This window comes from Falco naumanni, chromosome 6, assembly GCF_017639655.2.
Source record: "Falco naumanni isolate bFalNau1 chromosome 6, bFalNau1.pat, whole genome shotgun sequence".
NCBI lineage: Eukaryota > Metazoa > Chordata > Aves > Falconiformes > Falconidae > Falco > Falco naumanni.
Genome location: NC_054059.1, coordinates 85,188,573 through 85,215,834, shown reverse-complemented (window position 1 = coordinate 85,215,834; position 27,262 = coordinate 85,188,573). Strand labels below are relative to the sequence as shown.

General features: G+C 38.0%; 1 long non-coding RNA gene across 1 annotated transcript; it reads left to right on the top strand.

The window, feature by feature from the left end:
* LOC121090719 lies at positions 1-16,867 on the top strand. Its single transcript, XR_005828680.1, has 4 exons — positions 1-274; positions 1,737-1,823; positions 12,821-12,894; positions 13,160-16,867. It is a non-coding gene; the product is annotated as an uncharacterized LOC121090719 (long non-coding RNA).
* Positions 16,868-27,262: the final 10,395 nt, after the last annotated feature.

The window sequence follows — 27,262 nt, the reverse complement described above, 5'->3', positions numbered from 1 at the left end:
AGCTGTTCTGTTATTGTAATTCAGCCTGTGTTGGAGCCACAAAATTTGGCTGTGCCTCAGTCTCTCCCAGGCATCTAGCCCTCTGTCAGCTCTGGAGCAGCAGTTTAAATGGGATGGCTGAGGCTGTTACTGCTGTTTAGGTAGCTCCCCCCCTTCCAGTGAATTTGGTTGAGACAAAAAAGGTGTCACATCCCTCCATGAATTAGCTGAAGAACAGCTGTGTGTTTTAGCCTTGCTCAGCAGAGTGAACTATTTTTGCTACAGGCACAACAAGGTAGGTTAATGGAGCAGCTTAATTTCATGCCACAGCTCATCCAGCTGATTTTGCCATGGGAGGAGGAGGAGGAGGAGGATGCCTCACATGAGCTCATCTGGTGGCAGGCTGGTAAGGGGTGACAATCTCCAGGAGGGGGTTGGTGCAGAGGGGGGTTGTTACAAGAAACTGAGGGGGGGAAATTGCTGCTGGTATAGGTGGATGTTGAAGGTTATATGGGTCTGCAGGCTGGGCCATATCAGGACCTTCAAGGAAGGTTTTCTTTGGCTCTGACATCCAAGGCAGCTGGCCCATTAGGCAAGTGCTGAGCAAGATTACTGTCATGTGCTTGACAGAGGAGCCTCCTTTATAACTTGGTGAATAAAGAGAGGGGAAGACCCTGCTACAATTCCCTTTTCTCCCCGTCCCTGAAGAGGCCGAGCCCCACACTGTGCAACCCCAGTAGCTCCCACCTCCCTGGACCCAGCACAGAAAATGAACATTGTGCTTGCTAGAAGCCTGGGCTTTTGTAGGTAAAGCCCAGAGCAACAGTGGAGGCGTGTGGCTAAGGGGCTTGTATCCAGCCCCCAAACTAGACCCCCAGCCTACTTTTCCTTTCTGAAAATAACTACCCAACTGCAAGATCTGTGAGAGGCTTCAGTTTTACTAGTGGAAAATTTTGGCAAAACCCTATAAAATAAATGAAGCAATTCCAGCAGAGGCTGGAGCATGCACTGAAATTACTGCCTGGAGCCATAGAGGCTGTGGAGCTAAGGCTACCATGTCAAGCTTACCAGTCACAAATCATGGGAGGAAGCACTTACCCACAGGAGGTGGAGAGAAGAAGGAAGGGTCAAGCACTGTAGCAGACATGAAAGGTTTTATGTTTAATTTTCTGGAAAGATTTTCTTCAAAATATGGTTTTGCCAAGTATCTTGTTTCCCAATTCAAACTGCTGTATTTTTTCCCATCAAATTAATTTCACTTATGCTGGTTTGTCAGGAGGGAAAATCCAAATCTCAACTTATTTTTATATGAGGGAAAAGACGAATTAAAGAAAATGCTGTTGACTATACAGTTACACCTGTGCGACAGCCATAAAAATTTGCAATAGGTATGGAAAACGTGCTCGGGTAACACAGAAAAGCCAAAACAGGGGTTATTCTATGCTAAACATATCTCTTAATTTTAAAATCAGGTGGCACTTTCTGCTAATTCTTAGCATAGGAAGTTTTGTGTTTTGGGGTTTTTTGGATGCATTTCAGTTCCATATAAATGAGATCCACACACTTTTGGTAAGGCTATGATTTATGATCTTCTATTAGTGAATTATATGTTAATTGCAATACTGTGTGACAAGCTATAATACAGCACCTTATGTCACGTTACAAAAAACAGAGCATGGAGGTGCAGCAGGGAGCACTTTGCCACAGCATGGAGAAAGTAAATCTGTAATAATTTATAATATTTTTTTATGCACAAGATCCAGAGCTGGCCAATGGTAATATGCAGAGTGGATACCCTACATGTATTTTCATCAAAAAGAACAAGAAGTGAGAAACTGAAGAAGGTGAGTAGTTAGAAAAGATGTAATTTATCAAAACGTCTCTCCAAAAGTGCTGTAAATAAGCCAGCAGAGTTCCTGCAGGCTGAGGCTGTGATGCCTTTTTCAGAGCCTTCTCTTCCCATAAAGCCTGTCTTGAAACAGTAGTGGCTTTAGGATTATGGCTTATTATTCACACAGAGCTCAAGAAATGTGTTTGGATTCTCATTTGGAGGAATAAGCCTGTCTTAAAGTTAGTCTTGACTTCCTGCATTTCCTGTCTAACTTGTCTATTGAGTCATTAGGTGATGACCTCATTTGGTAATTCAGGAAAAACTGTGGAAGAAGACTCCAGCAGTAAGCTCCCCTGCTCCTTCCACAACTGTTTCCAAAGCACTCTGTTTATGAAACACACAAAACCTATACACACACACACACACTATATGCTGCTGAAACACAGCCTCCAGTGAGGAGGGGAAGAGCCAAAACTACACAGTTTCTAAAACAAAGGGAGAAAAAGGGAAGAAAGTGATACATGGCAATGGAGTGAGGCTCTTGTTATTAGAAGTGCCACAAGACCGTGCTTCAAGGCATCCTTCAACACTTAGCATGAGGTGGGACAGAGGAGAATGAGGACGAATGGCTGAAACACAGTTATAGGAAAAAATCCACCTCAACATGTGCAACAGAAACCACACATCCTGACTGCTTGTTGATAATTATCTTCTTGGTGCAGCAATCCACTGCTTGGTAGCTAAAGCAAATACTTCTTTAATAGGTTATTACTTCTTAGTTCTCCTTGTACTTATACAGAGACACAGAAACTGTGTCCTACTCCATCTTTTCTGTGTAACTGGAGCCAAAGCTTAAAATGCAGTATTAGGGAAGGGTTGAATAGTTTCTTTGAAAGCACCTTGGCAAACTCAAACTAGGAAAAGACACAGCACCAAGCCACTAGCCAATTTTGTAGAGTCACAAAAAATAGTTTTGAGAATTACTTACCCATCAGCAGATTTATCTATGAATCACAGCAGAATTTTACTGAAGTAAGTAAGAAAATACTAAATCAAGGTTTTCTTCAGTATGTTTGCAGACAGAAGAGCAAGAGTACAACATAACTTGTCTATGCACGAGCTGTGAAGCTCAGTAGGTTATTGCTGGTAAACTCTTCAGAGGATGTAACAGTCAAGGTAAGAGGTAAAAGAGTCATGCTGCAGACTGATTCTTTTATGCTGTATGTGTTATCTATCTGTTAAGAAACCTTTGGGTTCTGAGATTAATACAATAAGGAGTACAGATAGCAGTGACAGCACCTATATTCAGGACATTTGAAAAGAAAATCCTTTGGACAGGCCAGTATTTTTCTCTACACATGTATTTTCTGACCCTTCAACTAGGTCCATGAGTACTCTTCGTTGTATTTATGTAGTTATCAAAGTTAGCATCACACTGAAGTCTGCAACACTACCTTAATCAATAACTGTATGAGATTTTTTTGAGCAATGCTGGATTATTCAAATAATAAAAATAGGTGCTTCAAAGTTATTCTTGGTCTAGTTCTGGGACATTAGAGGAAATAAATGAGATGATTAACAAAAAAACATCTACAGCAGGCCAGAATTCAAGGCTCAGACAGATCTCAGTGCTCAAAATATAAGTGTCTTTCCAGCTAATGAATCTGGCCCTGTTTCTGTTTTACTAATTTTAAACAAGAGAATAGTTGAACAGTGATTCCAAAACTGTAGAAGTGAAGTTCAAACAAATCCTGGTGCTTTGTGGGATTTGAAGGGAACATGCTAAATTTAATCAGCCTAAGCATCTTGCGTCATGGTTGCTAGTACACCTGAATACTTATGTCTACCAGTAAAGGAACCAGTGATATAAAAAACATGCTCAGAATCACACTTAATAATACTTTTATTTTTACACATTTTCTTAATTCTGTCATATTCTCAGGAGTGCTTAGCACCAGTTTTGGCTCCAGAATAAATTGCTGAAGATCTTTTTATTTAATTTTGGCTATCAAGTGGGAACTCAGCATTTTATAAAAACCTATTTTTATAAAATACTGGAAGGAGATGTTTTCTTCGTAACTAACTCCTTGATTACTTTGCACCAGAAGTCATGATTGCATTGCAAGAGAACACAAAGGAAATTATACATGTTGGAGGTCTTTCTCCTGACTAAAATTTTAATCATCTTCTTGACGTCATGGAACTTTACAAAGGTTTAATCAATGTCAGCTCCTGCCTTTTTCTTCTTAACCCTGTTTGCTTCACATCTGGGTTTAATCTCTGGTTAAACAAATCAGAATTTATGGAGCTTACCACACGAATTGAGAAGCTTCTTCTCTTATCTCCTTGTCTGCATATGAAGTATTTGCTAATAGAGTTGGTGCTCATCTATCACCCTTATTCCCTATGCCCTCTAAACAAATAAAGACATAAATCCAAAGGCAAAAAATTTCCATGTAATAGCTAGTCCTGTGTATCTTGTGGGTTTTGGAATAAGAAACATCAAAAAAAAAAACCCAAAACGTTGGCCAGTTTTTTTCAGGAAGAGTGAAGAGGGCTCTCATGACTGCCTGAGCATTGTTCAAGAGGTATAAATGCAGAATACTCCGTTTGAACAGCAATAATCAGCTGCACAAATACAGGACAGAAAACAAGTGGCTGGTGGCATTTCTTCTTAGAGGAATCTATGAGATATACTGAATCACAAGCTAAACATGAGTCAACACTATCATGCTGTTGTGAAAAAAGCAAACACCACATTGGGGTTTCTAAACAGGAGCAGAGCTTGCAAGATGTGTGAAACAAGCCGTCTGCCGTACTCAACAATGGTAGGGCTTCAGCTGCAGTAGTGTGTGTAGTTCAGGCACTGCACTCCAAGAAGAATATGAACTAGATGAGAATTCAGAGAGTAATGACGATGAGCAAAGGTTTAGACTGTGTCCTATGACAAAAGATGCAAGAATTGAGGCGGTTTAGCCTCAAGAAAAAAAGGCTGGAAAAGGGACATGATATCCCTGACATACAAAAGGCTCTTTGAAAAGGAGAGGGAAGAATCTTTGCTTGTTTACATTGGCTATTATGAGAGGTAATGGGCTTAAATTACAGCAAGAAAACACTAGGAAAGCTTCCTAATGAAAAAGATGATAAAATGCTGTGATAACTTGCCCGGAAAGTTCTGGAGTGTCCATCTCTGGAAGATGAGTCTAAATTAACCCTGCCATGAGGCAAGGGGAAGATTTCTGGAGGCCCTTTCCCAGTCCTTGTTTCCTTTGGTTCTATGTTTTCTATTAAAACATCTTTGTTCCTTAGACATGGAAACATCTTCCTTGGTAGTGAAAGTTCTTAGATTATACTGCTGAACCACACACACTTGTGTAATCACAGTGAAGGTGATGCAAATCTGTGGAGGGCATATGGGATCTTCTTATATTCTTCTTTTCTCTGAAGAAAAAGATAAGCCCAATAGATCACTGTAACATAGGGTGAGATGTGTTCCAGGAAAGCTTCCCGAATACTGACAGTCGTCACCACGCTGGGACTTCAACACTGGGGTGCGCTAGCCCCACTGCTTCTCCCGTCCTGTCTCTGTGCTCAGCTTCCTATATTTTTCATTTGCAACAGTGCCTCAATCAAGTTTACCACTCAAATACTTCTACATGTGTGCATGAGTGGAGCAAAAGTTGTGAGGGGTGCCTGAGAAAAGGTTTGTGACACCATATGCTCAACTCCTACTGTCATGTCCAGCCCCTCTATGCCAAACCGACAAACCGTCTTTAAAACAGAATATTAATGCCAATGTGCCACAGATTACTTAAGTATTAGACAGGGGCTTTCTAGACCCTGCCCACCACTTCATAATGTGCTTCATCTGAAATACGGAGCCTCTCTATTTGGATTCTTGAATTATTCAGAAAGAAACACAACAACACAACTGTTATCAGATTAACTATGGCTGAGATGTACCAGACTAGTTAATATTTTACAGAGCAACAAACGGAATGAATTAATGAGCAGTGCAGATTATCTAAATGGTTTCCAGCAGCTCTATCAAAAACTAAACCTTTTCCACAGTCACCCCAGACCTCCACAACTCTCTCTCTGGCTTCTGGTTTGGTATCTGCCTAGTTCCTCAACTATATTATATATCATAACATTTTTTCCCCACTTTTCTATTTCTAAGAGGAATTTCATCCTCTGTCACTTGCTATAAAGTAGAGACACTGTGGGTTAAGTTTTATTGCCATGTGTGTTTGCCTGCGTGTGCATCTAATGCCTAAAATCTCTTTACAATCACTAGGCTGAAAACACGCAGGTTAACTGAAACCAGGTTTTCTTCACATGTCGCTACTTACCACACACAAAAGATGTACAGGCTACCTTACTTTCATGCAGTTACTTTTATAGGTCTGCTTTCAAAAAGTTTATACGGATGCAAGTGTGTGGGTGTGGTTTCAAAACAGCATGAGGTGGTTTAAATCCATGCTGCTGCTGGCAGTGTTAATGCCTGAAACTAACCTGACAGACCCCAGGTCAACGATCCAGCTGATCTCCCAGGAGGTCAGCAGAGCCCCTACAACTGGGGAAACATCTCTGATCACTTGGCCACACATGCAAGTGAATCCTATGATTAAGGCAAGTTTTATAACTTTGTTGAAGAAGGAAGTTATGCTCTGACTTTCCAAGAGTCAAATGGCAACTACGATTGCTGGACCATGAAAGAGGCATTGCTGGTATCACTTAAGACACTTGGAAACTCAAAACGGACTAACCAAAAGCTAATATTCTGACAGTATTTTGAAAGAGTAAATGAATTAACAAAGGTAAACACACACCTTCCAACCTGACATCAGTAATGGTAGGACATACCAAGAACTTGATTAACGGAGCTTAAAAGGAGATTAATATTGATGCTAACGCATTTGCTGAAAATATATCTTGTCTATCAGAGCGTTTAATAAGATTACCATTCAGGATTAAACAGGTATTGTTATTAACATGTTAAAGCTTCCACTTAATCTGTCAGATGTCTGCCTTGGTTACACAGCATTTTGACTATAGGAGCTAGAAAAATGCACTAGCTTATAAGCAGATCTCAAAAAAGCTCTTGAAAATTGGGAAATCATCACCAAGGAATTGTACTTCTAATTCAGTTCTGTATAGCCATGTGTCTAGGCCTGTGCTATTTTTAGCACAGCATTTTAACCAACAATCTAGAAGAAAAACATCCATCTTCCCCACCATAAATTTATCACTGAGAAAGCCTGCAGATTTCTCAAGGAACAGTGATAAAAAGTGAAGGGCAGGTCACTGGTACTTGGTGATGTGAAGGTGAGAACATACAGTGGTAACATAACAGCCACGTATAAAGCCCGACTAGAGCTATAATTACAGGAGATGATCCTGGGCCTTGTCTCGTAGAAGAACATGAGAATAATCATATTATGGTAGCCACCGTGTGTGGCCAGTCATCAAAAAAGGTTAATACAATCCTTGGACATGTATACAGGGAAAAGAATTTTCATCTGACTTCTGCACCTGGCACTGGAATGGCTGCTTTTATGTTCAGCTTAGTGCATACAGTTCAGGATTATGTTGCAGCTTGGAGGAAGTTCAAAGAATTGCCAAGAAAATGAGTCAAGTATTGGAGGGTGGGGGTGGAGAGAGAGAGGTATATTCCAAGAACTCAGCTTATATATCTTACTTAGGACACGGATAATAGATAACTAAACTACTCTTTTTAAATCCTTCATAATTTAGGCAGGAATTGTTGATAAAGGGTTCTTCAGTCCAGTAGATAAATGTATGACAAAGTCTGATAGGTAGTTATTGGAACTAAATGAAGCAAGACTATACACAAAGATATTTTTTTGTTTGGTGAAGGTAACGCATGCAGGATTTCTTGAAGGTGAAGGTAATGAATTCAGAAACAGAACAAGAATTTGTTAAATGCAACAGTGGATTTTCTCTCTCCAGGAGTTTTCAAATCAAGATTGGATGGTTTTTGAAAAGTGATCTTTAGTTCAACCCCTTAGTGTCAATGAAATCTTCACAGCTGTTCTATGGTAAGATAACTTGACCTATTTGAAATCTAGCAAGAAGAAAATGGAAGAAAGAGATGGAAGAAAGGAGAAAAAAAAGGAAGAATGAAAAGAAATACAGAGTTTTATTGCATAAAGACCTTGTTTTGATAAAGGTCTCTCTATCTACTACAGTTTTGATGGTATCTTCCATTCCCTTTCTTGAGCCAACATGCAACATTGTTATACACGTCAAAGAGCAGAAAGAGTTCAAGCACACAGCTAGCTGCATTAGATGGGCTCACCACCTGTGCCCTGCTGGTATAATCTGAGGTGTGATTTGGCATTCTCTTCCAGTCATGGCTCCAGAGGGAGACTATCACTCTCCTACTGCCCAGATACACTCACGTCTGAAAGCTGAGAGGAAACAAAGAATGTTTTGCCTTCACGTATTAGAATGACCTTGGGATCATCCGGAACTGGACATACATCATTTAACATTTCGATTTTCTCATGCCAGCTGCAGAGACTGAGGCTGGCCTGGCATGTGAAAATACATGGGTTGGACAGACAAATTGAAGGGAGAAGTTCTATGTCATTCCTACTTAACAGCCAGCGGCTACTCAAATATGAAAGATGGTACAAGTGTTGATTTCATACAAAGAGCAAAAAATGTTCATTTTGTGTAAGACTATTTCTCTTTCAGACAAAACCAGCAAATATAAGCTGTCCAGGGGAAAATGTAGTCTTTTTCCATTCATGACAATCCTGTTTATCACCTTTTAAACACACAAGTCCACACACAGCCACAGTCATATGCTCTGCTCCTTTTCTCTGACAGCTTCAGTGTGGCGGTTTTGCAGCTGTGTTGCATGAACTCCTCACAAGCCACAGAACCATTAGCTGAAATACAGAAGTATTAACATCCTTTCACGGAAGGAAGATTAGGGAAGGAATTAAAAGACAGGTACCATGCTTTGATGCTCATGATGCAAGACTATCTCTTGCATCCCTAGAAAAGACCACCCAACTAGTCTGGTTGTCTCACAGACACTAACATTTAGAAGGCACACAAAACTGAATAATGGTCAAGATGAAAATTCTCCCTACAAGTGGAACCAGAAAAAAAGAAAGAAAGCCTCCTGAAACAGCTATTCCCTTGAAGTTCTGGTCCATCACTCTCAGATATAAATTCTCTTCAACTACAACTGTAATTCTTCACATGTTCACCTTAACATCTGTTTTGTTCCTATCCACAGATTTCTCTTTATAATATTCTTGCTACTTTCAAACACATATCCTCCCTGATGGCACTGGATTCACCAAAGTGTAGTGAGGTGCACAGAATCTTGTTGTAGCTAGAGTGGAACAAACACAAATCTCACTGCTCTGACTTCCAAGCTAAGCCCCAGTAATGAATCAGCAGAATACCCCCTGCCCCTCTGAGTCCTGAAGCTGATCTGCTGTCATCCCCCCCAGCTCCTCCCTTCCCGCTTTCCTCTTTTCTGAATCTTCCAGATAACTCCCAGCAGCTGTCTCTGCCTGCCTACACATGGAAACTTTGCCCTATGTAGAAAGCAAAACGTTTAATGGAGCCATGGTAGAAAAGACAAGTCAGTTTTAACCTAAAAGTAGCAGACGCTTTGTAGCCCTGTATTTTTGAACTACTCTGTAAGCTCAAAGAATCTTGGAGATTAAAGTTTGCTTTGGTTTGCCCTCTATGAGACATCAAATCTCACTATACTGTATTAGCGACAGCTGCTATTCCTGGCCTTATTCCACTCTCAAAATGTTTTCTGTCTTGAACCATATGTTTCACATATAGTTATTTAAAGAGTTTCACTAGCTAAGCCTGTTGAGATGAATCACCCCTCCTGCAAAGGTGTCGTGGGATATGCAGCAGAGTAATAAGAACATTAACTTGGTTACATAGCATAAATAAAATCATACATGTCAGTTGTGCATTGCTGTGATAGAAAAAGTGATGCAAATTAAAAGAAATCCTAACTGATGTGGAATAAGCTTTCCCAGCCCGGATTACCTAAGAGGCAGGGAAGATGTATCTTTAAACTACAATAGAATTAGGCTGGGTTTGTGCATATTAATTGCAGAGGCAGTGTCAAACACATCTCTGGATTTAACTGCTGATGTCTACAAGATTCTGAACTATTGTTTCTCTTCCTGCTCCAATAATGCCAATTTTGCTGTCTTAGGGGGAAATAACCATAAAAACTTTATCTTAATCCCTCATTCAAGATGGCTTTTCCTGAGGATCTCTTATTCAATTTAACTGTTACCTACAAAGGATTTTAGAACATCTCCAGTGCAGTTTATAGTAAAGAAGCTTTTATGCATGCTTGTCCTTTGGCAGTATGAACTGATATGTATGAATAGATTTCTATTTTCTTCGTGTCTACCTTTTATTCTTGCTCTCACCACATCTTACTTACTATGAAAGATGTAAACTTTATGCCAGAGCAGAACTCCAGCTTCTCTTCCAACATAAGCATCCAAATCAGCTGACAAGAGCATCGTGCTCCTCCTCACACCTAGGTCTGTCCCAGGCAATCTGGAATGCCTTCCTTCAAGGGGCTACTGCATGTTCAGCCACAGTGGAAGGACTTCCCTACATCAACTCCAAGATGGTCTCTGGGCTGGTGGCAAAAGCACTTTCAACAAAGGTGGCAGATGTGTATCCTGATCTTTTTTTGTGGGCTCTGATTACTGATGTAGCATATATGATAGGTATCCATCTCCACTTCTAACTGTGAAACTTTGAAAGAGAGATCATAAGCGATCTTCATGCAGAACTTGGGATGTATGACAGCTCCTCCCATTTCCTGATAAGGTGCTCTCCAGCTCTAGGTGCTTTTTTCTCTGAATTTCTGAGAAGGTGGTTATGCAGTTACTTCAGTTCACTATAAATCTACAATGCTCCATGAAGGGGCAATCCTACTCACCTTTGCACCCTTGGACATTGCTGCTTCTTTGTAAGAACACTCACTCTTTTTGCTTCCTCAATACTAGTTTTCAGACAAATAACATTCTTTGGCCTGATTCAAAGGATTGCTGTGTACACACTAGAAGCAGGACACAGAAAGCAGCAGGGAAAAGGCAGTGGCTTACTGGAGAGGAGGAGAAAAGACAAGGCAAATCTTTTCTGGCAGCAGTGCAGACATCTGCTTGATTAAAGTAACCCCATAACAATGGCCTAGGATGCCTTCTTATGCAGTCTAGGAAGTTTAGAACAAAGGCTAACCTAGCATTCTGGATTAATAAGGCTGGATTTAAAGTCTGGTCAAGCTAAGGCAAAAGGTCCTTTTCTAGAACTCTCCTTCATATGTTGTGAGTGCTAGACAACATCACTAGATTGCATTGGTTTGATCCTTTACCTGCCTCTTTATCCAAGAAATGTCACCTTTCCTAGAAGTTTTTGGAATGCCCAGCTTTAATGCAATGTATTCAAAGAAAGACAGCTTGTGGATTTCAAACACGGAACAATTACAAATAATGTTTTGTTTGAAAAAATACAGTCACTAAGGAAAAAAAGAAAAGAAGATATATTTCTGACTGAAAACAAATCTGCCAGACTTAACCATTTTTCAGCAAAATGAGTCCACTTTCAGCAGGCCACTTGCACACAAACAAAAAAGACATACGCACACCCCCCACAATCTGTCATTCTTATCATGCTTTTCAGGGGTTGTTTTACCTCATAGTAGCTGCAACAGATGCTTTGTGAGCCAGAATCTCTGGTCCATTCAAGCCAGGTTCTAGGCAAGCCTGGTGGGTAGAGCCAGGGTAGGTTTGAACGACACTCAAAGTCCCCAGGTGCTGCAACTGCTCAGGATACAGGCCAGCCCCTTGATTAAAGAACAGCTGGCTGATGCCTGGTTTCCCACAGTCCTGAAGTCCAAACATTAAATCTGCCCTGAAAAAAAACCAACAGAAAGTGTGTTCTTTCAGAAGAGTTCTATGATAAGTAATGGATTCTCCTGCAGCACAACTGGAATAGACCTCTCAATGCACAATGCCACATCTATTTTTGGAAAATCACAGATGGAGCCAATTGAGTGATCTCACTGGCTAGTAATTTCTTTGAAATACTTTATCACATACATGAAAATACACTGCATTACATCACTTCAGAAGTCATCTTTGTTTTCTTTTTAATTAAGTTATAGTATTTTCCTTGATGTTTAAACTTCAGTATGTGTGACTTCAGTGGCATCATAGAAACCATTGGAAATAACTTTTTGTACCTACATACTCATGTAGTTGCCCAGCACTGCAGAAGATAATTATATATATGCAATATTTAGAGGTTGACCGACAGGTATTTAGGAATTATAGAAGATGCCTAAGGCTATTTCAGCCTCTTCATCTCCAACACACATACAAACATACACACATTCACATCTGAAATCAATATCACATATGGGAGACTGAAGCCTTCCAAACTGAAATCAGTGGCATTTAAATAAGAAACCCACAAAACCAAATCAAGAATTAATGCTGATTGCTAGAGCGTGCCAGCATTTCACAACAGATATAAATGTGGTATGTTTAACATTTTTGTGCTCATTCTCCTGCAGGGGCAGCTGAGGAATGTTCAGACGATCTCAACCACAGCCATATTAGGATAGCATTAGGTACACGTCTCAATTGCAGAAGCAGTTTTATAAGTTATACTCCAGACAATGGAGGCGTAGACATATAACTCACTGGGCTGATGCATTCTTGTGTGTCGTCCATTCATTTAGTGTTGTACAGAATAAACATGCATCTTTGGTCTCCTGCTGAAATGCAACTGTTTTCCAAGAATATTGTTTTATCACCCAAAGCTAGAGGCAAGCAGAACTTTCAGGGCCAGGAGAGAGGGGTAAAGAGATGAATGTTTGTTCCTGGAGTTAGGGCTGGGGTGAGTTCTAACTGGTTGGACATCCTTCCTGCTGGCTTTCACACATCTCTGTTATTCTGTCCCCCTGTTTAGCTTTTCTGCTGCTGAACCTAAAATACATCAAGGGAGACAGTGATGTTCCTAGACCTCCTAAAAGATGAGTAATGGTAAGTTTATAGTCATCCTTACAAACTGAATTTTTGGGGTTTATGTGTTTATACCATTCCTTTCTGACCATCTGTGACCCATTGGAAAGTAATTTTCAAGGTGCTTTCAGATGATTTTAGGAATGCTGTCTCTTTGTTACAGTGCAGGATTGGGATTCAAGGTACCCAAGTGCTATTTTTGACTCTGACACTGGTTAACAAGAGAGCAGCAGCTAATCCTTTCAGCCCCAATCTTACAATCGTTTTATGCTTGTTTTTAAATGAGGATGAAGACAGTACTGCTGACCTCTGTTGCTTTGAGATCTGCTACTGAAAACTATAACAGCTAGAATTGAACTGACTGCAACTCAGAAGTTACTTCCATTACAATTGTATGTGTCACAGTTACCATATTCTGTCAAGCTGGTAAATACTCCAGAAAACTTGCATCCTTAAGGAGATATGAAGGTATGGCATAATACAACACATTAGGCAAAATACGATCATGATGTGATAACTTCATCTACCTGCCATGTCTGAAGGTTTCTAGTAGCACCCTGAGTAGGCAAGTCCAGCTCATTCATCTTTTCTGACTAAATGGATTTGTGACTGACTGGTAAGTGGTGTCTTCCTAGATACCAGGTCTCTAGAAGCACAAAGTAAATGCAAGTAACACAAATACTATGAACTCATCAGCACACAGGAAGTATAAAGTTCCAAATTTCAGCTCAGAAGGATATAAGTTTAAAATGCCCTTTAATCTTTATGCACTTTTAATGTGCATATCTAATCATAATCTCCCTGATTGCTTATAGCTTGTGTACAGCTACAGTAGGTACTCTTCAGTGGATTTGTTATTTAGATCTCTAGAAAGGAGTAGGAATGGATCAGAAAGATAGGGCTGAAAACTCAACTTCAAAGTATTCAAAATTATTTAAAGATGATTGATATAAAAAGGAAAAATCAATTTCCTCATAAACATAGAAAGAATAACTGATTTGAAATTCTCTAAAACCACATTACAATTCTGGAAATATTAATAAAGCAGGGATAGGAAGAGGCCCAGACCTTACAAAGAATTAACAGCTATGACTGTGAGCAAAACTAATGCTTCTATTCAGTGGCCCACACAAAGACAATATGCAATGAAAAATTGGGATTGAGCCATTACCACCCTGCAAGATTTTCTTGCTGGTCTGAAGAGTGAAATGAAAACCTGAATGAAAATAGAATGCTGCTACTTATAATGTTGATGCTAAATATGCTGAGCTTCAACTCAGTTGCATTCAGCAACTAGCATCCTATGATCCCAAGTGGGCATGACCTACTGCAAATATTTGTTTAATATAAAATCTTGAGGAGATCCTAGAATTCATTGCTAAGTTTTCAGAACAGACCTAGAAGTTACAACTAACATACAGTTTACTTGCGCTTCACATCTTTGCCAGATAGTGGCATTTAATTTTTAAACTGAAAATGAAATTTTGCCAGAAAACTTTACCAAGTCCTTAATCAATCTATTCAAGGAAAGTTACTTTTAGCAATAACACTGAATCTCCCCTGCTGCAGCACTTTCATTACTTCTTTTCCAATCTATAGTTTCTATTTTCTTCTTTGCAGAAACATTGCTCGTGGTTATGGGCTGACATCCCATCTTCCCTTAGCCTTCTCTTTAGACTAAACAATGCCAATTCCTTCCACCCTACCTCATGCTCCCTTCTAGACTGTTGCTCATTCTTTTTAGCCCTTTCTGGATTGTCTCCAGTACATCTACGTTTTTCTTAAAGTATGGTGCCCAGAACAGTATTCCTTGACACTCACCAGTGTCATGGAGAGCACAATTACTTTACACACCTTGCATAGAATATTTGTACTCCAGGATCACTGTTTTGTTTCAGTTTGGTAATACTTGGTTAGTACAGGGAGCTTCTTTATTTATTAAACTGAAAAGGTGTATTTGGAGACAATCTTTCTTTGTGAAAGCTGGGTTTCAGGTATAGTGTTGTGATCAGGGTCTTAAGGCCAGAAAGTTGTAAAAATTTGTTTTACTTTGTTACAGGGCACACTAGAAAACCAGGAGTTAGCTCTGATTTACTGTAAAAAATGGTCCCTATTTACATGGTTTTCAGAGATGTATGGCAACTGTCCTATTTTGTGCTTTAGTAAAATAGCAACAAATACTACCTAGCTTTCTAGAAACACACAGGTAGGGAGTTGAGAAGAGCTTTGCCTATGAGTATCAGGGATATGCACACTATTACAAAGTATAAAGCCTTGTTACCTTTATGTACCTTTGAGCTGAAACACCGTTTCATTAAAGTTAATTGCATTAGAGTTAACTCAGATTTCACCATTAGCGGTAAGGCTTTCTAGGTAGCAATTTGTTGTTTACAAGTCTAAAAAAATAGTCTTAGTTAACACTCTGTAGACACTAATGTGTAGATGTGTATCCTAATAATTTTTTAATAACCGATAACCCCCCCATTACTTCATTGTGTTTCCTTAAATTGCATAATAATTAACAAAGAGAATTTGGTACAAATCTTATTGGGACTTGCTACCAAAATGTGAGGGTTAATCCCTGGTCTGAGAGAAGGTAGGAAGGATGTAGAATAGCACTGAAAATGCTCCAATTGTAGATAACTTACTCCTTATTCTTCCACAGTTTTCTTGCATGGTATGAGCGAGTGACTTAACTATCATACATCTCCTTTTTTTTCATGAGCTAGTTGAGAGAAACATTCTTATATTCCTTCCAAAGTAAACTTTTTTTTTGTTTATTGTTGGACAAATTTCTGTCCAACAATAAAGACCAAGCAACTCTGTTGGTTATCTTCATGTTAAAGTAGATTATAGCCACTTTGGTTTCAAGAATTCATTAAATTCAGGGTTGCAGTAACATTAAAATCCTATGTTCTGTCAGTATTTTTAAATCAAATTTCAATTAACTTTAAAGAAAAAAAAAGTAAAAGCACACCCACTGGCAGTGCTTAGCTGAATCAATAAAAAGCACATATAAATACCACCATATCTGTACCAGTGTGAGTTTTGCATACTCAGTTTCTGTTGTTAAAATATGGTTTAAAACACAAAGCTTTAAAAGCTTTGTGTAACAGATAAGTTATGGTAGTCAAAGTTTTAAGACAAGTACAGATAATTTATCTTTTTTAGTGATTTGGCTGCCATTCTGGTATTTCCTCAGCAGAAATAACATGTAAGGCTTCCCTTTGTTGCCCTAGCCCTCCATTTTAAATTTATTCCTATATTAAACCACCAAAATTTGTTTTGCTTCTTATCTGCTTTTTAAGCCAGCAGTGACAAGTGGAAAGAAGGAATTTTGTGAAATTTCTGGAAAAGTTAAAACAGTCTGCAGTAGCAACTTTCCAGAAATGAAGGATTGTTTGGCATGTCTTCAATGCAGTCCACAGAAGATTTTTGTAATTTCCTAGGGTATAGATTATTATTCTAATCTTATTTACCCAGCCTTGAAGTTCATTCACTAATGTAATTGTATCCAAAGCAAAAACACTGCCTATTGAACTCTACAGCTATTAATTTCTGTTTTCATTCACTCTTTTCTTTCAAGTTGTAGACTTGCTTAGTAGTGCTGGTCCAAAATTGGAATAATAGTTTCAGATATACTTATTCTAGCTTTCCTCTGTTATAGAAAAAGAATAAAATTTGTCTGCAGTCCCACATTTATTTTCCCGTGCAGAGACATACAGCTGTAATAAACACTAAGAGACTCCCAGACCAGATGCCAGAGAAAGTTCCATTGCACTCAAGACTCGCTGCCTTCTGTGAATCAACATAGGGGTTTAAGAACACCAGTCCAACACACCAAATTTGTTTCATGTTTGCCCAGTACCAAGTGTAATAGGTCTTTGACCTCTGGATAATATTTGAGGAACAGCAATAAATACTGTTAACTCTTCTGTATTAAATATTACATGCAACATTTCAAGAACAGAAAAGTTAACAATGAAAGGTTTTATTCTCATCTATTTCCTTATTTGTATTTCATATACTTCAGACTTGCATAGTCGAACACCACAGAACCAGATGCAATCACTGGAAGTCACTCAGGATGTGTCATAGATACAGGACTGTATCTGCTAACAATTTCTGAGGATCCACAAGCTTTCTCAGCATCCTCCAAACATCTCTTTATGTCACCTAACGCAAATTGTTCTCGATGTAGCTTAAAAACATTGCTTTTCATTTTATGCCAACCGACATAAGTAATAGTTTATTTCCTACGTTGTTGCTATCCTTTATGCACCTGAATAGGATGAGGGATAAGGGGCCTTAGTCCCCAGACATGGCTGGACACACAGGGTTGCCATTAAGCTGGCCTCCTCTGTCCCTACAAATCCATTTGCAGGTATGGTTTCTTTTTTTTAAGTCCACATTAAAGCTCCAATGACACAGCCAAACCAGAAAAAGCCAAAACCCCCAAATCTGGGTGTTTTATTTTTTTCTTTCTTCATTTAACTGCCACTATTTTGTTACATAACACACACATGAAATTTTGTGTGCTATAATGTGCATTCAGTAATGCAGCATCAGCAAATTCAGACCAAAGTTGTGAATAAACCTGGGTATACCATAGCTTAGCTCTGGTCACGCCTTGATTTGCATGCTGTACCTCTCAGCCAAAGTGATTGCACCCTCCCTCTCCCCAACCCTAAGCACAAGTTTTTAAACACTAGTTTGCCTGTGTCACTAATTATCTCTTGAACACAGATTTGTGTAATTCCAGTTCCATATGGTTTAAATCTCTTCCTAGAAGACAGCTGATTGTGGCAGAGCACATGTTAGGGGTCACACCCTAGAAGCCTGCCTAGGCATGCAGCACTGACAGGACAATTGCAATGATCCCAAACTTAAGTGTTTGTTGATCTAGGGTCACAATTTCCTGTGCCATTCAAGCAGCAGTACCTGCCTGAAAACATATTCAGTCTCCTGGCCACCCACCTTCCCCATGGAAGAAAGTTCACACATGCTCTATTCCATTCAAATTCTTTTCTCATCCTGATGTTGCTTTGCACTAATTTTATAGGGATGGAAAAAGGCAGAGACTGCAGCTCATTTATGCTGGAACACAAAATAAGGAGACTACTTGAACGTTAGAATGGCTAAGTTGAATTAGCAATCAACTCTAACACAATGCACTCTGAAACACAATTTTCTCAGAATACAATTAACGGTATTTTGAACCTGAAGCAGCTTAGACCTAGCGCCAAAAGGTCTGACAAACAGAAACCCTGGTTGTTCCATTTATAGCTTTGTATCATTTAACCCTTAATGCCTTTGACAAGGATGTTCCTTGGCTATAACAGCAGATTTACAAAAGAGGATTAGAGTTTGGGGGTGGGGAAGTGGCAAGTCAAGCCACAAGAAAACATTGGGCTGCTGTGAAAAAGTAATGTGGTTTTAGGCAAATTGAGACCATCTGTCATAAAGTATACAAAGTGGGACTAAACCTCAAGAAACTCATTGTAACAAGCATTAGATAATGTGAGGAGGTTGGGAGTGCTGTAAAGGTCTGACAATCTTTGTGATGAACCCTATTCATTCACAGGGGAAAAATTAGCTTCAGATCCACAGACATCTGACTTTCTAAAATTAAAGGTAGAAACTTTCAATTTTCCACAGAAGAGTCTCTTCACAATGGTGCTGTTCATTGCTTTCTTTCACTTATTTCCCATCTATCTCATCCTTGACTACATAAGAGCAGTGCAGAAGAAAACGAGTCATGACATCATTGCAGGGAATCCATGGTTTGATCCACTAAAGTTACCCATGGCCTTTCCCTTCCTGTATCTTGAGAGAATTTTAAAAAGTCAGAGGAAGACCTATGGAGTGGCTGCAGGGTAAGGTGGCCTGGTCAGAAAAACTGAAGATGAGTCCGTTTTAATGAAGGAGCCAGACCCATGTCACCATCTGCCATCTTATGGTTTGAGAATATAAAACATTTTCTAAAATACATCTCTCTTTTTAATGTGGTCATTGTGCAGGGACTGGGGGTGAGGAGATGGTAAAAGACTTGAATTGTGCTTTGCCCCTCAACACACCCTGGTGACAGCAGCTCTGATGGTCCCTGAAAGATAGATTAGATTGAAAAATTTTTTCTAACCATACCCTGGTTTTATCTGTTACTATACTGAAATTAATGCATATATTACTTAGTTGCAATATACACTAGTGGATGTAAATGCACTTAAATGCAGTCGAAGAATCCATGTACCTGGAACGTTCTCCTACTGACACTTTGGAAAGACTGAAAGTGTCCTCTGCAATTTACATTCCAGTTGAATATAAGCTCTCTCTTTCTATCTTAAAAACTGAGGTTGCAATTGTCTCACCAAGACCAAGTTCTGCTCTCGGATCTGTGAGAAGCCTGTCAAAGTGGTAACAGAGAAGACAGAGTTCAGCTCCCTGTGAGCACACATCTTCCAGTGGTAAGTTATGGGTGATATCATTCCAGGACTCTGGCACTGGCAAACTCTGCATGCCAGACACAGGAAACCAAGAAAAATAAGACAAACCACAGAAGCCTCCAAAATTGTATCATTTTTATAGTTTAGTGAGAAGATGGATGTTCTCACTGTGACTGACCTCCAAGAACTAGATTTTTTTAAGCCAATACAAATATTAGCTTATTTTTTTAAGTCTCTGAACATTCATATAACATGAAGGACAGGACAATCCAGCTTAGTTTTGATCAGCTTTTTAAGACCATTATCCAGCCTTTACTTAGCAACTCCAGATCAGGAGAACAGTTTTGAAAAAAAAATTATACCAATTACCTTGTAAAAAAAAAAATAATTCAATGTTTTCTTAGACTTAGCAACCATAATCTCAGAAGTCAGTTTTCTATAGTTTCTCTAGAAATTATTTATAGATAAATACTTAGGTTATTTAGTTCTAGCTAAAGTTTTTAAAAATGTTCATTGTAATTCCAGTGAACATTGGAGGTCATCATATTTGCTAATAAAAAAAGTTTTAATATACTAAAGTTAGCATTAACTAATTTTAAATGCTCTTGATTGGAGAAAAAATTGAAAGATTAACTAAAATTAGTATCTAGTTTAGCCAAATTACCTAATTGTCGAAAAAGTGATGATAATGATATAAACGTGGCTGCTAATTGATCTCAAAACATCCCCATTTGCACACATTAACTGTATGCCTTAACTGAACTATTATCTGCTGAAAACATTTGCCAACTATTCTACTTACAATTATTTCTATTTGTGTCACATTTATGGTTTCTGTGACAGACATTTTTCCCAGTTTGGTCAAATTCCAAGCAAGAGAATAATGAACAAGACATCTACAGTCTGGATTTTCAGTAACATTACCTTCTGTATAAAATTTAGTATTATTTTTAGCCAGTGTTACTAGCCTCTATATAGCAACAACTGTTTCAGGACTTCCAGGTATGACAACAATGCCAATTAAGCAAATTAAGAAGCCAGTACTGCATTCTTGATTCTCAGAATCTTCCCACATGAAGGCACTACAACTCTATACATAGCAAGTTTATAAATGTTGACAGAGTTCCCTCTTTGCCTGATGAGTATAAATACAAGTGTGATATAATTCTTTGTAGTCAAGGAAAATATTCAACAATCACTAACAAAATGATTATTACACAATAAATATGTGTAATCTGCAATTGAATGAATTGTAGGGAATCAGTACTAGAAGATGCTGAGCCTCCCTCCCTAAGGTGCCAGTTCTTAGCTTTCTGAGCAGCAGTATTCCACAGCCCTCATTTTGAGCACTCGCACGCAGAAGTGAACAGGAGGATTGTTAATCCAAGTACAATAGAGCAGAATCTCCCCGTCTACCACTCGGCTTTGCACCAACATTTTACTAGCTATATAGGAAATACTGTCATTAATATAAACAAGCATTTAAGCAAGTCCTTAACTACCGTAAAAATACAATGGTACCAAAACTTTTTTCTTTTTAAGAAAAGAGTAATTATTTCACTACAACTGGGCTCTCAGCTCCTTAGCTAATGGGAAGGAAAGCCAAAAGAGAAGTGAATCATCCTTGTCCTGAGATTTGTGGTGAACCACAACAGGACCTCCTGAAATGGGGGCCCCTCCATTAAATGACCACAGTGAGTTGCCTTGTGTGTTCCACTGTATCCTATACAAATTTAGATGTATTAATTCTCTTCATATACTTTAACATAACTCACAGCAGCATATAATCATGCCACTAAATGTATAGTTCTTAAATTTTCTTTGCATTAGTGTTGAACTGGTATTCTCCCAGTTGCATGACTGTATTTTAGTACATTGCATATGTATTTATCCTAATTCTTGCAGCTTCTCTTTGAGATAGATACATCAGAGATATCATGAGGACAATTTAGATTCTGGGTTTTTTGCATCCCTTCAACTCAACCGCTTGTAGTATACACAAGGATAACTCACCTACCAGAATAACACTTCATTGCAGTTCAAAACTGGGTCACTTTTGGATAACAGATTTAGAATCCATTTTATAGAGAGTTACAAACAAGTAACCAAGTAATCAGGCTAGTATTTGGAATATGCATCAAATCCTTTGTTTCCATCTCTAGATGCAAACACTCTTCAAATCTCTGCAGAATTATCCTTAGGGAGTAGGACTGGAACATTTATTTTCTAATTACACAAACTGCAAAACAAAGCATGGGAAATTAAGAAGCTCGCCCAAGATTACTTCAGTGACAGCAGCAAAGCAGGAATTTCAATGGAATTCTCAGACACGCAAGCAACTTAAATATGCTGGTATACAAAATTGTTCCAATTTATCCAGCTTGAAGAGAAGCAGTAAACATCTGGAGTAAACATTTGAAAAAATGCCCTAGCCAATGCTATTCTTGATAACTTGGTTAACTAACCATGAAATACTGTTAGGATGCAATTTATTTTCTGTTTACTGCTTGCAATCCTTTCACTTTAGAGTAGAAGAAAAAAAAAAAAAAGCTTTTGAATGTCTCCTTTTCTAAAACCAAGATTAAACAAGTGTTTTCAAATACAGGGAGCAGGAAGGGTAATCGTTTCTTAAAAAATACTACCATAATGCTGTGACAGTTACCTGCAAGCACTGCAGGAATTAAAGATATACCATCTAGACTTTTAAGTTTCTAAGTATCAATTTTATCAGCCTTAAGTTTAAAAGCTCTATTAAACAAAATAATGTATCACATGCATTTTCAAGTGCAATGGAACTGTTTTCCTCCCATTTGGCCAAATTTTAAAATTGTTTGGGGTGCTAATTGGTAAGAAAGAAAGGATATTTTTAATGTTTGAAAACGTTGTTTAAAAGTGAGAAAGTAGGAAATTTCTTTGCTGTTGAAGCCCAAAAATTTAGTGGTCTGTGTAAAATTGATCGGTTAGTCTCATTCATAAGCAGCTCTGAATTGGCATAAATAGGTTTACCGTAGGAACAAGGGGCAAGCTGCACAGTTGTTACTTGTTGTTACTATCAAATAAGGAATTTATTTTAAAGAAACAAATACCAACCAATGGAAGCAACCAAAAAACCTCCCTGAAATATCTTAAGATGTAAGCCATGTTTCTTCCCCTTGCTGCTACAGAGGTAATGACACCTTCTGGCAATGCGGTGGCCAGACAAGAGCTTCTGATCCACTTCCAGCTGCAAAGAATTGCCAAAAAAAAAATTAATTTAGCTTCAAAGTGGTAAACTCTACTATATTTCTGGAAGCTTTCTCACTCAGAGTTTAATACTGAGTTCTGCCAAATACTAACAGAAATCGTTAATGAGGAAAGATAATCATTTCTGAGAAATCAATAAATTAAATCCAATTAGTATCAGCTTAGAATAATTACGTTTAGTCACTCCCTTTATCTGTCAGCTACCTCATTTTAGAAAAACAAATCAATCATGTTGAACTGGCATCCTTTAATACAGCAGACAAAAATAACACAAGCCAACAGACGAAAGACAAGCTAGATTTAAACTAAAAAGTAAATTCATCTTTTGAGTACTTATGCTATTACAAGTGTTGCAATAATTTCTCCTTCACTGCAAATACTTAAACTTGATGCTTTCTAAAAAACAAACTCTGGTGCTGTCCGAGATACTGGCCTTGAAACAAGCTAAACAAAACCCTAATTTCCTGTTTGACACAGGCTGTAGAGTCGTTCATATTAACTTCAGTTGTTTTTAAAGTAATGCAAAGAATAAAACTTTTAATCTTCCTAGATTCAATCTTATTGATCTAAGGGTACATTGACTGTGCCTCAAATATTTAAACCACCTTGCTCCAGGTCACATGGACTTTCCTAACACTGAACAGTTACTTTGAAGCCATTAAAGAATCCTTCCCAAAACAGGACCTCACACAGGTACATGCCATGGTCCAAATCCGGAATTTTACATCTGTTAAAAGTAAGATTTTGCCTGGAACAGAAGAGTCTGGGGAGAATGAGCGCTATTGGAACAGAAACTATAATGCTTCACACAAGGCAAGGCTCCCTGACAAGCATTTTTATCCTACTGACCTAATGTTTCCTAGAGTCTCCTGTATGAGGGAAGAAAATCTGTAGTCCTGCTTTCCACAGAGAAGAACTGGAGATCAACAGTACTCTCAGATGGTGCGTTTCAGGATGCATAAGCTGAACTCTGCAATGAAAGCAAGGAAGGAGGTCCTACTCCAAACGGGGCAGTAACTCATGTCATTCACTGCAGAACATTATTCTTCAGCCTAATGTGAAGGTGAAATTTTAGTTTTAAGTAGCAAGTGATCATAGATGAACAAAAAGTCATAGCAGAAGTAATTTAGATGCAGCATATACATAAAGCATCAGATGTTAAACAGACGGAATGGTCTATTTCACTGTATTACATAAGCTATGCAGAGCACAGTAGAGGTGTCCCAATTTGTTTCTTAAAGAAACCGTACCTCAATTTAACTTGTGTTCTTGTAAAATCTGACAAAATTCACTCCATGCCTATGTCTGCAGAATGCATATTCTGAAGAGGATGTAAACAGCTTTAAATACATGCCTTAAGCATGGAAATCCTGTCTCTACTAGACTATTCTTGAATGGAAAAGACTGTTTATAGAATTTGTAATATTAAGAAAAATACCTACTTGATACCTCTCCTGCCATAGTACCAGAGGAACCCTCCCTATACTTATGACTTTGCTGTGCAAACATGTCAGGAGAGGTAACCCTTTCTAAAGTCCATCTTTCATTCAAAGCAAATATTGCCACATCAGCCTAAAAGAATTCTCTTAAACCTCTGAGTACTTCTGAAAAGCTACTTTTCTACCCCAGCTTGAAGGCTAGAAGTTACATATCTGTATTTTTATAGATGTTTAAATGTGCATTTCTACAGCATAGTTACCTCCTGCTGAAAGTATTCTCCACCTCTTCCAAATTCCAACACTCCCTCAGTCCTGTTCCCTAGAATAGTTGTTTTGTTATTAACTCTCCCTGCTGTTTTTCCTTTTTATGCACAGTTTTGTCATACCATTTTTCTTCACCTTTTCTCTGTCACCTTTAAGTTTTCATCATCCAGCACAACTTTTTCTGCATAATTCATTCTATTTCTGGCACAGTGCAGACACTTGGTCTCTGTAAAGTCATAGCCTGTCTTTTATTCCCTGTCCACTGTTGTAGGTACTCAAAGGACTGCCATATGGGCTATCCTGCAGATATGAAAACTGGTGTGACTTACCAGATACCACCAAAAATAGTAGATAAAGGCCTTATCAGACCCAGAATCTCATAATCTAAAGCCCTTTCTAATAGCCTTGATATGATTTGGTTTTGCCATCCATCATTCCTATTTTTTTCTATGTCATCTGTATTTTACAACAGAGGTTTGAAGCCTGTATTTGTGATGGTTGTTCAAGGGTACTTAAATCTACATATTCCAGTGAAAAATAGTAATTCAACAGTAGCTCATCCTGTAACTGCATAGCACTTCTGAGCTAACGAATTCAGCTACTAAATCGTATTCAGTCTTGCCTTCCTCTCCCCATACTTTTTCCTCTCCTATCCTTTTGCTGTCATTTTAAAGCTCTTAATTTTAAAGATTAATCTTTAAATATTTAGATTTTTTAATTTAAATTTATTTATTTATTTTTATATTAAGAAATAAATTATAACTATTTAAATTTAAAAATTTTAAAAAATCTTAAAAAAATAATCATCTTAAGACCTCTCTTTAAACTATATTGCCTGGTTAATGCCTTACCTACCCAGCTAGCATAAGTATTCAGACACCCTATCATTTCACTGCCAAACTCAAAGCTATGTAATAATGTAAGAAAGCAACTTTTTTTTTTTTTTTTTTTTTTTTTATAACTGGTACAACCAAATCCCAGGTTGCTGCTGCTAGATTCAGGCCAGTTATCGGTATAAAATGACCTCTACTGTTCAGAAAGGGATTCCAACCTTTTTCTTCCCTTTTAGGTTGATAATTTTAATTTGGTACCCTACCATTCCTAGAACAAGAAATTGTTGTAACAATCAGCTGGCAGTTATTCTTTGATGCAAGTAGTAAGAGCAAATAATTGTCTCTTAATTTTACCACCTTAGAACTGTAACCTTCCTTGTTAACAACTTAATGAAAAGATGTTACTCAAAACCTAAGGCCTGAATACCTGAGCTTCTAGTACTTCATAAAGTAAGTTAAGTCAATAATATACAAAAAAAGCCAGTGTTGCAAATTCTATCAAAATACTATCATTTAAATGAGTGACTGTTTTTACAACCTGTTTGCAAAGCCCTGTTCTTTCAATATTCTTCATAAGAAGAATATAAGAAATTACTTACCACTGTATTTGATTCATGTGAGAAGGAACATGTGGTTAATAACCACTGTTGTAAATAGGACAAAATTATTTAAGCAGAAAGACTTAGTTGAATTTGGACAAGTCACTTACCTACAGTTTCAAAACCATAACTTGATTGAGATGATCACACTTTCACATTCTCTGCGACACTGAACATTTGCAGTTCATATGACCACTCTGCTGAAGGAATGGCTAGTCAGCACTTTCAAAACCGAAGCTCGATTAGAGAACTACTAGTACGTTTCGTTTTTCCCAGCCAGATTCACCCTTTTAATAGGATATATTGGTAAGAATACTTTGAAGTCATGCTGATAAAATTAGAGAATTAGTTATAGAAACTAAAGAAGTTAAGATTATTAGATTAAAAAGCAAACACACAAAGACATATGTCTCCAAGTTGCCATCTGCTTTCATTTCCTCCTACTCATTTCTCGTTTTCCAGCCACCCTCATATCCTCCAGCTTTCAAAAGCCTGCTTTTAAAAACAATGAAACTCTCCCTCCTCTCCATTTTTTTTCTACCTTTTTTTTTTTTTTATTCAGGCATGTTTTATTTTATCTTTCTCCCTCACTGCATCATAGCCTGTAACAGTTTCTCCCATTTTGACACTGAATAATTTTTACTATGGAATATTACACTACTAAGTCAATTTTAACTTAAGAATAAAGCCTTGCACAAGTTCATTTGCATATGTTACTGTGTCTTTCACAAAACAAACACCAACCCAAGAATTCCACTTACATATAAAACTTAAATACATGCTTACATGTATTATATACTTACATGTAATGTAATAGGCCTCTGCTAGCAGTTTTCTGAAAAAAATCCCCTATAACATGAAGTCAGAACCCAAGACCTCCGAAGCATAGACCAGAAACTATGCAGAAGTATTTTAAAGAAATCTACTTTAAGACTATACAACGTAATATAACCAAGAAACACTTTGCATGGATAATTCCACTAATACTTATCACTGAAATAGCACTCCAGCAATTTACTATATGACCCATATCTTTTAAGGCATCATCAACTATGTTTTTACTCTCCTGTTCATACAGAAGTATACAGCAAAAGAAGCAAGGCACTAATTTATGACAAAATAAGCGTCACTATGGAGGTATGTATAACACTTGCTTTATTTCCTGATTCTCTCTTCAAAGAAGCTAGAGTAAAGGAAGTGATAGTATTCTCAATAAATGAACTATAAGAACAGGTAAGGTGGTATTTGCAGGCAACAGAATTAGAAGAGGCAGTACTGCTTTCACACATGTAGCTTGCATGTAAGATGTCCTATATCCCCTTAAAATTACCCGTCCTTGAAACTACAAACACCAATAGTTTGTTTCTTCTGGTGATCCACTAAAGCAAGAAACAAGTGGCTTTTTGACTGAACAGGCAGACAACAGCCAAGGATGAAATGTACAAAATAACCTTGCAACTCCCACAGTGATAGACAAACAATGGAGGAGAACAGTTATTTTTGTTTTCTCTTCAAAACTTCATTTGGTCATTATTGTGTTTGTAGCAACACATAAAAATTAATTCTAG